A 10,906-nucleotide genomic window follows, 5' to 3' on the forward strand; every position below is an offset into this window, starting at 1 on the left:
ACAGAACATTACATGTGAATAGAAGTTATAGTGAAGTATAAGAATGAACAATTAAAAAAAGAAAAAGAAAAAAGTCTTAAGCCTTGTTTCAGAATGTGACTTACATCATACCAGAATTAGCTAATTTGTCAGAATAGCTGCAAAATTCTCCAATTGTGCACTGAACTTTGGTTTTATTGTAAATATGGCATATGATTTCGGTTTAAGATAGTTTGTGTTCAGCGTTGTCCCATTGTCAGAGATGAATAAAACTGTTGTTTACATCTGTGGCTGCTGTGTTGTTGCTGTGTCTGCTGCTACGTGAACGGAAACGGGGAAAATACTTTTTTTCTCTTTATCTTAAGGTTTAGATCAGAGCTCCTTAGAGTGTCTGGTAAAACAGGAAGCCACCTCATTTAGTCAGATGATTCCTGTTTAAACAGCACAGATGTGAGTTGTTCTGCACACTATGCAGAACCGTGCTGTTTATATATAAATGCATTATATATAAGCATTATTTGTGAATACAACATAACACAGAGTTATGCAGCTGCTAATCCAGATAATCGTAATCCCTCCATTAAGGTTCCACATTACTCATTTCTCTCTTCTTCTCTCAGATCATATAAGGCGGATAAGAGTAATGTCTGAAAAATAAATTTTTACAATTCAGATTTTTTTTTAAACAGCTGAACGGAGACAAAACCGATGGAGAGGAAATCAGTACAATTTTGTTGAGGGAATCCAATCAAGATAAAGTCTAATTGTCTCAAAGAAAATCAGGTTTTGACGGTATCTTGAATGTCACTGAAAGAAAACTGGAATTCACAGTCAAATAAAATAAAATACCTTTTCCAAGTTCTTATTTTGTGTTACAGTGTTACCTGTTCCGTTATCAGATAGTCTATGCTACATACATGTCAAACAAGTGTTTTATATTGATGCACCTCAAAAACCTCACATCTCACAAAGCTTCACTTCATTGGTTACCAGTGATATTTAGACTGCACTTCAAAATTTTGGTCCTAACTTTTAGAGCCCTACAAGGACAGGCACCCCCATACATCTCTGACCTGATACAGCTGCGTACATCCTCACGTAGTCTGAGATCAACAGGCCAGAGACTATTAGTTGCCCCCCTTACACATTTTAAAACTAGGGGGGACCGCTCACTTCAAGTTGTTGCACCTAGGTTGTGGAACGCTTTGCCTCCTTCCATGCGCTGCTTAGATTGTGTAGTAAACTTTAAAACTCAGTTGAAATCTCTGCTTTTTAAAGAGGCTTTTAACTAGATTGTAGGGTGGTTAGGCTGGTCTTATGTGTACGTGTTATTCTTTTGTTTTTTGTGATGTATTGTATTTATGAGAGTTGTTAGATGTTTCCTTTTGTTGTGAAGCACTTTGTGATCTTCATCTGAGAAAAGTGCTATACAAATACATTTTACTTACTTACTTACTTACAAAGCCATCGCTTTAAATGTTTGAAAAATCCAGCTACTGAGAGGCGTGTGTAAAACATAAGGAGCAGGTTTGATCTCTGCTGTAGAGCTGGAGAAAGTGAGCAGGTTTGCCAAGGCCTTGAAGTTCAAACAGAAGAGAAACGCAACCAGGTTTCTCATCCTCAGTGCCATGACAACAAGTGTCCGCCCTGACAATCTGAATGCCTTGGCTGTGAGATGTGTCCTCATCCTGTGGGGGACAATGAGTGAAATCAAATGTGTATTAACTGCTTCTATCCAGCAGAGAGAGCCGCAGCTTAACAGGACACCATGTCCAAAATGACAATGTGTAGATCATTTGCGTCACAGAACCGAGGTTGTGTCTTGATGTCACAGAGTCCAAGAGGATGAAAGAAAGAAGTTCCCGTAAAGGCCAATCACACGTTCTATCTTATGTTTGTACAAGTCAAAGTGTGTCTCAGTTTGCGCATGAACCTCTGAATATCTGGGTGTTTGTCAGGGTGCATTTTCGCCTATGTATGTGTATGTCAATTGTGTGTGTGTGTGTGCTAATTTTGGATGTGGCTGCAGGGGAAAGAAAGTCTCTGGTGTATGACAGAGCGACTGATCATTAGTCATTCTGCTCCACATACTGTTGAGAGGAGGAGAGGAAGAGGAGAAAGATGGAGGAGATAAGGGAAGTAGAAACGGAGTGGAAAGGTAAAAGAGGTCTGGCAGTCTGCCCGTGTTTAAGTTGTATTGTTTAAAGGTCAATGCTCTTCAAGTGGAATATTATGGGATGAGAAAACAAATTATGATAAAACTCAAATCAGTACTGTTGTTAGTGCTCTTTTATGAACCCACTGCTCCCTTTCACTGATTGGCTACCATATTTATCTGTGTATAACAATCTGTTTTTGCCAGAAACTTGGGCCGAATGGCCAATTTGTGCCATAAAAAAGCATCACTTTGTGCCATGAAGCAAAGCAGCGCCAATCTTCCTCAGCGATCGTCTTGTTTGTTTGATTAAACAAGGGCCATTCATTGATGTAAAAATGCTACATGTGGCATGTTCACATCATTAATATGGTTCCTCTTCTCCTTTAATGTCTCGGTGATGTGGATCAAACTCTATTAAAGGAGGAAGTGAGCGCTGACATGTGATGCAGCAAAACTGTCGCCTTTTTCTGCACATTTCCTACTATACTTGCTCTTAATGTTATACTGTCACAAATGGATATCAGGAAAACACATTTCATAGACAACCGAACCTGATCGGTGTATGATCCTGACCATACACATCTCACTAACTTTACTTTACAACAAAATGTAAGATGGTCTGATGTTAGGTTGATGCCGTCAGCAAACAGACGCAAGCATCCTGATCATGACACAGGTCTTCTGTAGGATGGATAGAGGACAATAAAAGCAGTGTGTCGCTGTCTAACAAGATACAAAAAACATCAAATGTGACAGAAAACCTCCTGGGTGGTGAGCGTTGACCCTCTCCCACAGGTGGCAGACTCGAGCTGGAGAAGACTTGAGAAGCTTTTCTCCTCTTCAAACTGTTTCTAATTCAAATGGGCTTTAATAACATGAACATAATTAAGTTTAGCATTTCAAAAGCAACTTATTCAAGGTTTAAAATGTAAGTAGGCTGCAATGTGCGTGTAATACTGTGACTCAGAATGTAAAAGCATCTTATTTCTCATTTGCAAAAGACTGCTGGCAAAGGCAGGGAACAGTAAGAAGAACACAAAGAAGAAACTTTCTGAAAAAAGTCCAGTCTGTAATTGTAATAGAGAAGGCTAATACCATTTTTATTAAATGTACTTTTAGTCTTGTTATATTAGGTCAAAAACAAATCATTGACACCATGACACATCAGGAAATATGGGAAAACATGCTATCAACACACAACGAATTTCGATTTATCATTTGAAAACACTTTGATGTAAGAAATGAATGTACAATTTAATACACTATAAATGTCATTTAAAAGAAACAACCCGTCCAAACTGTACATTACACTGAGATGGCAGCAACTAACTGCTAAGCTAGGCTATAGTTAGCTTCAAACAGGATTATTGTTTGTTTTTATTTAGAATTCTATTTCGTATTTTTTTGTTTTTGTTTTTAGCTGTGTTTTGTTGTAACAGCAAAATTAGAAAGTTGTTTTCTTGTAAATTACCCATTTCTATAGCATAAAAAAATACATGACAAAATCATAGACTGTATAGTTGTAGTTTTTCTTGGGTGTTTTTGGTTAATTGCATTAAAAACAAACTATCTTTTTCTTGCATATAAATCTCTTGTTCTTGCTTTAAAATGCAACTATGTGAAAACCATATAAACAGCATATATATATATATATATATATATATATATATATATATATATATATATATATACATACATATGTATGGTTTTCACATAGTTGCATTTAATACATCTTTACTAGAATAGTCTGAAATAGTTTTCACTCTGTTGAGTCAACTCTTTACTTGTCTGGATTCTGGACAGTCAGAGGACAGTGTTAACAGAAATTTTCATTCATTACGTTGTCAGCATGAATAATATATGGCTAATTGATATGCAGTACAACACACACGTACACACACTTCCATGTGGAATTGCACTCTGAACTAATATTTGTAAAGCTCAGTTGTCATTTCACATTCAAATTTATCACAAGAGGCAAAAGATAGAGAGACAGATCAAAAGCCAGAGACAACAAAGAACAGGCGCGCACGCACACACACACACACACACACACACACACAGAGTTAATTTATATATATTATGCAGCGAGTGAATTCCAGAGTAAACTAGAGCTTATGGCTGATGTGGGACGTGGTTCCCGACCCTCCCAAAGGGTCACCACAAAGATCTGAGATTAACGAGATAGTGAAGAAGTTCTACTGTTTTTTTAAAACTAACATAGAAAGTATGCAAAGGTTTCTCCTGCTAATGATTAGTTAACAAGTAGAACACAGCCATGCTCAGTATGAGCTCATGTTACTCACACACTGCATCAGCACTCTCTGACAGAGGAGACAACAGACAGTTCACATTTTAAGTTTAAAGGTCCAGTGTGTAACTCGTTCCGTTGTTCATTATCAAAATCGGTGTTGACCGTTCACAAACTTGTCCTTTTTCATGAATATTTACCACCACCATCACTTCCAAGTAATCCTGTTGGCTTGAAATTCTACATGTCCATTTGCATGAACTGGAGTAGACGCTCCATATTCATTCGCCATCTTGAAATACGTCAGCCTGTAAGGGACATACAGGATATATACTGCTCCGCCTTTTGCGTTTTAGCTGTCACATGATAAACTCACAGGTAGCCTGCTAATCTGCTAACGGGTTTCGTCGCTTACCGGCCCCGGCAAGTTTGAAGAAGGAAACCTGGAGGACCACACGTATTCAAAATCCAGATTTCAGGAACAGGAGTTTTCTTCTTCTTTGCCCAGAAAAAGAAAAAAAGGATATTGAAAAGAGCTTTTTGAAGGCTACCGTAGCTGTGATAGATACTTGGAACTGCGTGGCACGGAGAGTAGATGGCGATATACGATCTCAACTGTAAATGGGAGAACTTCCTATACATTTGACTGAATGATTATGGAGGTTAAAGGTCCCCTACTGTGCAGATGTTTTGGATTCATACTTGTATTTTTAGCTTCTACTAGATCATGTTTACATGCTTCAATGTTCAAAAAACACATTATTTTCCCACACTATCTGTCTGAATATACCTGTTTTCATTCTCTGTCTGAAACACTGTTTTAACGCCGCCTGTCTCTTTAAGCCCTTCTCCTGAAAAAGCCCAGTCTGCTTTGATTGGTCAGCGAGGTGGTACCAAATAAATTGCAGGTACCGTATACCATTCAGTGAAAATACGCCATTAAAGTGTTTCCTGTTATTAAAGATAGACAGATATCATTTACAAACATTTTTCATGTTAAATGCAGTGGAGCGTCACACTTCTCTAGATTGATCCATTGCGTCGCTTGAACACAGAAATGAGACTGACATTGATCTTAGCTAATTCTTTGCAGGTAAAAACAAGCATATTTCCCATAAACTACATTAAATTTCCCTGTCTTTGTTGCCATGACGCTGCGGGACAATGACATTAAGATGTATGGCTTCTGTTTCCAGGTTGATGTGCTGTATTTCACGTGTAGTTTTTAGACCTCCTGATTTCAGCCTACAGAAGCCAAGAGGAAAACAGAGCAGTCAACACACAAGTAAAGAAACCTGTGATGGATGAAAGTGAAAAATAGACACATGGAAAGAGGGAAGGAGGAGGAAGTAGAGTATAGAAACAAATACAGTAGTTTTTTTTCTTCCTTTTTGACAAAACAGAGTTAAAGGACAAACTGTTCTGGAAAGTCTGCGAGCAGACTCCAGCCTGAATAACAAGCCTTTCAAACTGTTTGTGCTCAGCGTGCGTTTGAACGCCCCCTCACTTAGATACCTGTCTCCTGGGAAACCGGTGTGTACAACCCACTCTCTCTTGTGAGCGTGCACGCACAGAGCTGAAACTCAGTAATGAGTTCACACACACACACACACACACACACACACACACACACACATTTTGGCCAATCAGAATCCTGCACGCTGACACACCCACAAGAGGGTGTGTAGGGCACTGCTGAAGATGGAGAGTGTGTGTGCCAGTGTATGTTAGGATGCCTGTGGAGCTTACGCCTGTGGTGTGTGTGTGTGTGTGTGTGTGTGTGTGTGTGTGTGTGTGTGTGTGTCTGAGAGGAAGCTCCCAGCAGGTTGTGATGTTATGCTGATGTTTGTCCTTTGGGGGAAACAGAGAGGCGGCCCCTGACTGCTGCTCTCACCGTCAAACAGGAACACTCACTCAGTTCATGTCAGCAAAGATTTGATTACAGGAATTCAAAAGGCGCGCGCACACACACACACACACACACACACACACACACACACACACAAGCTCATTGAGGGCATAGTCATGAACGGTCAGCAGTGGAAATTGTGTCTCCTGCGGTCAGCTCTGCAGCTCAGCAGAGGAAGCTGAACTTTCCTCCATTTTATCACAACCAGAAGCTTCATTACTGGGCTGCCAAAATGGAGGCCTGATGGGAGTCCACTGTTGATTAAAGGGGCAGTCCACACAAAGTGAACCTAGGCACAAAAGTAGAGGAAACCAAAACATGAGGGCAGCTTTTTAAGGTGAGTCAGCTGCTTCTGGTGGCAGTGAAAGCTGCAGGAGACCAGGTGATGGGGGAGAAGGATCAACAAAGTAGAGTTAGCTGAAGTTTGACTGTAATCCATTACCTTAAACAAATAGTTTAGGAAATACGCTTTCTGGCAGAGAGCTGGATGGGAAGATCAATACCAATCTCATGTCTGTACAGTATACATGTTGGTTAGCTTAGCTTAGCATAATGACTGGAAAACCATAGACTGTATATCAAGGACAGCTTGACAGTACCCCAAAAGTAAAGCCAAAACATCTGTGTCGCCCCTGGTGCAGTATAGGATATAAACCCCGCCCCCTCTCTATGTTAGCAGATGGGACATGGACCAAACTTTAAAAAATCTAACTATACGTCAAATACATTTCCCCCAAAGATAGTTTAGGTCATTTTAGGTAGCTCTGATCACGCTGATGAACAAGTGTTCATTTTTCTTACAAGTTTGGTTTCAGTTAGTTATTTGATGCTATAAAAATGTGGTGAAATGTCATGATTGACAGCTGAGACTGACTTGCAATTGGTTGGGTGAGTGTATAGGCGGGACTTTGCTTCCTCCATCTTTATTTTAAGTCTTTGCCTGTAACAACTTGCAGGCTTGTCCAAAGGTAACAAAACACCTACTAGCACCTCCAAAGCTCACTAATTAACACTTTATAATCTGTCTATTCAATTTGTACAAGTCCAGTCTTCATGCTAAGCTAACCAGCTGCTGGCTTTAGCCCTAGAATTTAAATAATACGAGCGGTATCAATCTTTGCATCTTACTATTAGCAAGAAAGCAAATATTTCAAATATTTCCCAAAATGATTAACTTTTCCTTTTAAATATCTTTGTGATGATGCAACTAAAATTCTAAATGAATCAAAACTGCATTCCTGCTTATAGTGAGGGTGAAAGAAAAAAGTGCAGTATTTTAGCAGTTTAAACACAAATCAACAATATCCCAGAAGAGAAAAGCTTTAAGAAATGAAAGAGCTTTGCTTTCATGCCAGAGACTCACAGAACACCAAAAGTACAGTTCCATCGGTTTATTGATTAACTATAAAATATTGAGTTACTAAAACAATTTAAAAGAAACACTGATAAACGTGGTTGCTGTCTGTAAAAAAACAGAAAAAAACCTTACACATACAGTATAGGGTGGCAGAATATATCTGGTTTCAGATTTCTCTCTAAAATGTATTCTTTTTGCGTTTTTACAAGATTAGACATGTGTGTACAAAGTATATTCTGATAGCTTTTTCTCCACTCGATCATTTACAAAACGTATTTTTCTATTAATTTTCAAAATAATCTTTTTTTTCTTTAACAGGACAACAACTATACTGAAGGAACAGCAGACGAAGAACCAGCCTCCAGTCCACCTCTCTCTCTCTCTCCCATTCTCTCTTTTGCTCTCTCTCCCATTCTTCTCTCTTTCTAGCAGCTAGCTCCCAGTGCCTGTCAGCAGTATTGCTTGAGAGGCGTGGACGATTGTTCAGAGAGGGGAAGCATCAGAAAAACAAGTGACGGAAACATGCAACAACAAAAAAAGAAAGAAAAGAAATTAAGTTGAGAAAATAAATCACAGCAAAAACGTTTTAAAGACCAAAGTAAAACATAAACTGTGGTAAAAAGAACATATACAAAATCAGGCTCTCAAAACATATGACACCAAATAAAAATGAAGGCAAGGTGGCCAATACGTGTGTGTGTGTGTGTGTGTGTGTGTGTGTGTGTGTGTGGGACCCTGTTTGAAGGCCTTAGGCTGGGCTTTGGATGGATATAGGGGGCAAATAAAGATTGGAAGGCAATAACACACACCTTTAAGGGTTAAAAAGGTGTGTAGGTGTGTAATGTGTGCTTGTGGTAATACCAGAGGATAAGAGTGTGATGTCTTATCAGACACACACACACACACACACACACACACACACACACACACACACACACACACACACACACACACACACACACACACACACACACACACACACACACACACACACACACACACACACACACACACACACACACACACACACACACACACACACACACACACACACAGAAAAAAGTGCTTTAGCAGCTCCAGGGGTAAACAAACATTCATAACGAGCATGTGAACTGGTTCACTCTGCAAACACCGGTACGACCTGTGTACCCGTTGCGATTCACTGGCCGAGATGCCAGCCGATCCATTTTGGCCGACTGTCACTCAAAACATTTGAACTTTTGCCAGCAGAATTGGGAGTCTCAGCCTGAAGGGCCAGCTGGGGCTTTAGCAGATAAGATATTCTGACATCAATCAATCGAGTAATCTCAGAAAACAGCACATATAGTCACTTGGTACCGGTTTAAACCACTAGCAGCACATTATCAAACTTCTCATTTGACCTCTTCCGTACAGAAATGCCACTATACTGGCAGACGTCTTTTGTCATTTGAATCGGGAATATGTCACATTAACAGCATTAACACCTTGGGCTGTCCTCGAGACGTCATCTCAGAGCGAGTACAAATATGATATAGCCTATAATAAAATCAGACATAACCAAAAGATCTCAAAAGAGTAGAAAGTATTAAACCTATTGAATATCAACAAGACAATCTTCAATCTCTGCAGCAAAGCAGACAGGGCAACGTGGTAAGAAACATACAAAATGAACATGATAATCACAGATATATACTAAATATAGTACACGGTTTACTCTATATGGATACTGATAGATCTGATTCAAACTCTATACACAATAGTGTGACAAAGTGGGTTAAAAGCTCAGGAACGGAGGGTTGTTTAAACTTTAAATCACAAAGAAGAAAGGCATAACGGGGGAAAACACCAATCTGATTACTTTGACGATGTGTGGGAGGGGCGGGACCAAAGCGAGATTTGGCGAATCATCATCATCATCATCATCATCATCATCATCATCATCATAATAAGGCCTGGGAGAGTAAGGCCGCCCGAACACTCACAACCCTGAGCACAACATTCAACAGTCTCACCCTAAAAACGGTTAAACTAGGCACGTGGAAAAAAAAAAGAAGCTAATAAGCAGCTAAGAGAGACGAAAAGAAGAAAGTGTTAACGGGCCGTTGTGTTAGTTTTCTGTGTCTAAGGGCGAAGGGGCCACACGGGGGGGGGGGGGGGGGGGGGGGGGGTGGGAGGGAATACTCTAGGAAGACATACAAGACTCCCAGTCAGAGTCTCCTCTGCAGCGGAGCTCATTCAAAGTGCACTCGCGTCAAAGATGACTGCTCGGAGGGGCTGATCAAACGAATAAGATAGATGTCCATAAAACAGCAGAAGCTAAATAAAATCTAACACAGAACATTTAGAGGTTGAAAACAATGCAGCCAAGACGAATGAAGAACGCAAATCTGTGGAAAATATTGTTAGAATTAAATTATGTTCATGATGTAATCACTGCATAGACCTTAATGCATCCAAGACTGACTGCAATGTTTACAACCCTGGAAACACCTTAAAAAAAAAAAAAGGACAAATCCACCCGTTGGGACCCCAACACTGTCAATACATCAACTTGTTCAGTGCATTCACGGAGTCACTTTGTGAGCAAGTGTTGTAGTTTATTTTTCTTGGCTACCTTTTGTTTGTCCTACGTTACCCAGTATGCTTGCAGTTGCCATTGAGGCTTCTGTCAGGTAGAAAAACTGGTGTCTACATGCTCTAGGATCCATTTCGTACTGTGTTGTTGCTCAACCTCGGTGCAAAAATGGGAGAGCGACTACATAAAGGATACATCAACATCAGCTGGTTTCATAGTGTTTACGTGTTCTCTGGGTGGATTTTTCCTTCAAGATAAGAAACTCAAAGATGAAAATGGGAAGTGCTTTTAATAGTACAAGATTCCTTCCTCTCTCTTTAAGCCTGAGTCTCTGAGGGAGTCAACAGTTTTAGTAGCACATGGACAGTTCGCCTGCCCGAATTAGGATTGTCACGGTGAATCAAAGGGGTTCAATTAAATGAGGATAGACTTTAAAGTGCTCATATTATGCTTTTTGGGGTTTTCCCTTTCCTTTGTTGCGTTATATATCTTTTTTGTGCATGTAATAGGCTTCCAAAGGGAAAAAGCCAAAAGTCCCCCCCAAAGGGACTTACCGTCTCCAACAGAAAACACTGTTCACAAACAGCTCTGCTGCTAGCGTGGCACGCCCTCGTGCTCTGCTTCTGACTACTTTGTAGTGCTGACCTAGCTGCTGCGCATGTGCGACTCCCAACAAAGATGGAACAGAAGTGAGA

At 40.0% G+C, this 10,906-nt stretch overlaps 1 long non-coding RNA gene across 1 annotated transcript in view; it reads left to right on the plus strand.

Annotated features, from left to right (window-relative positions):
• The first annotated feature begins 10,320 nt into the window (after positions 1-10,320).
• The window catches only part of LOC116703110 (uncharacterized), a 1,036-nt gene continuing 450 nt past the window's right edge, over positions 10,321-10,906 (plus strand). The window contains exon 1 of the long non-coding RNA XR_004335342.1: positions 10,321-10,647. This is a non-coding gene — a long non-coding RNA (uncharacterized LOC116703110). The remainder of the gene's footprint in view (positions 10,648-10,906) is intronic.

This window comes from Etheostoma spectabile, chromosome 15 (genome assembly GCF_008692095.1).
Source record: "Etheostoma spectabile isolate EspeVRDwgs_2016 chromosome 15, UIUC_Espe_1.0, whole genome shotgun sequence".
Classification (NCBI taxonomy): Eukaryota; Metazoa; Chordata; class Actinopteri; order Perciformes; family Percidae; genus Etheostoma; species Etheostoma spectabile.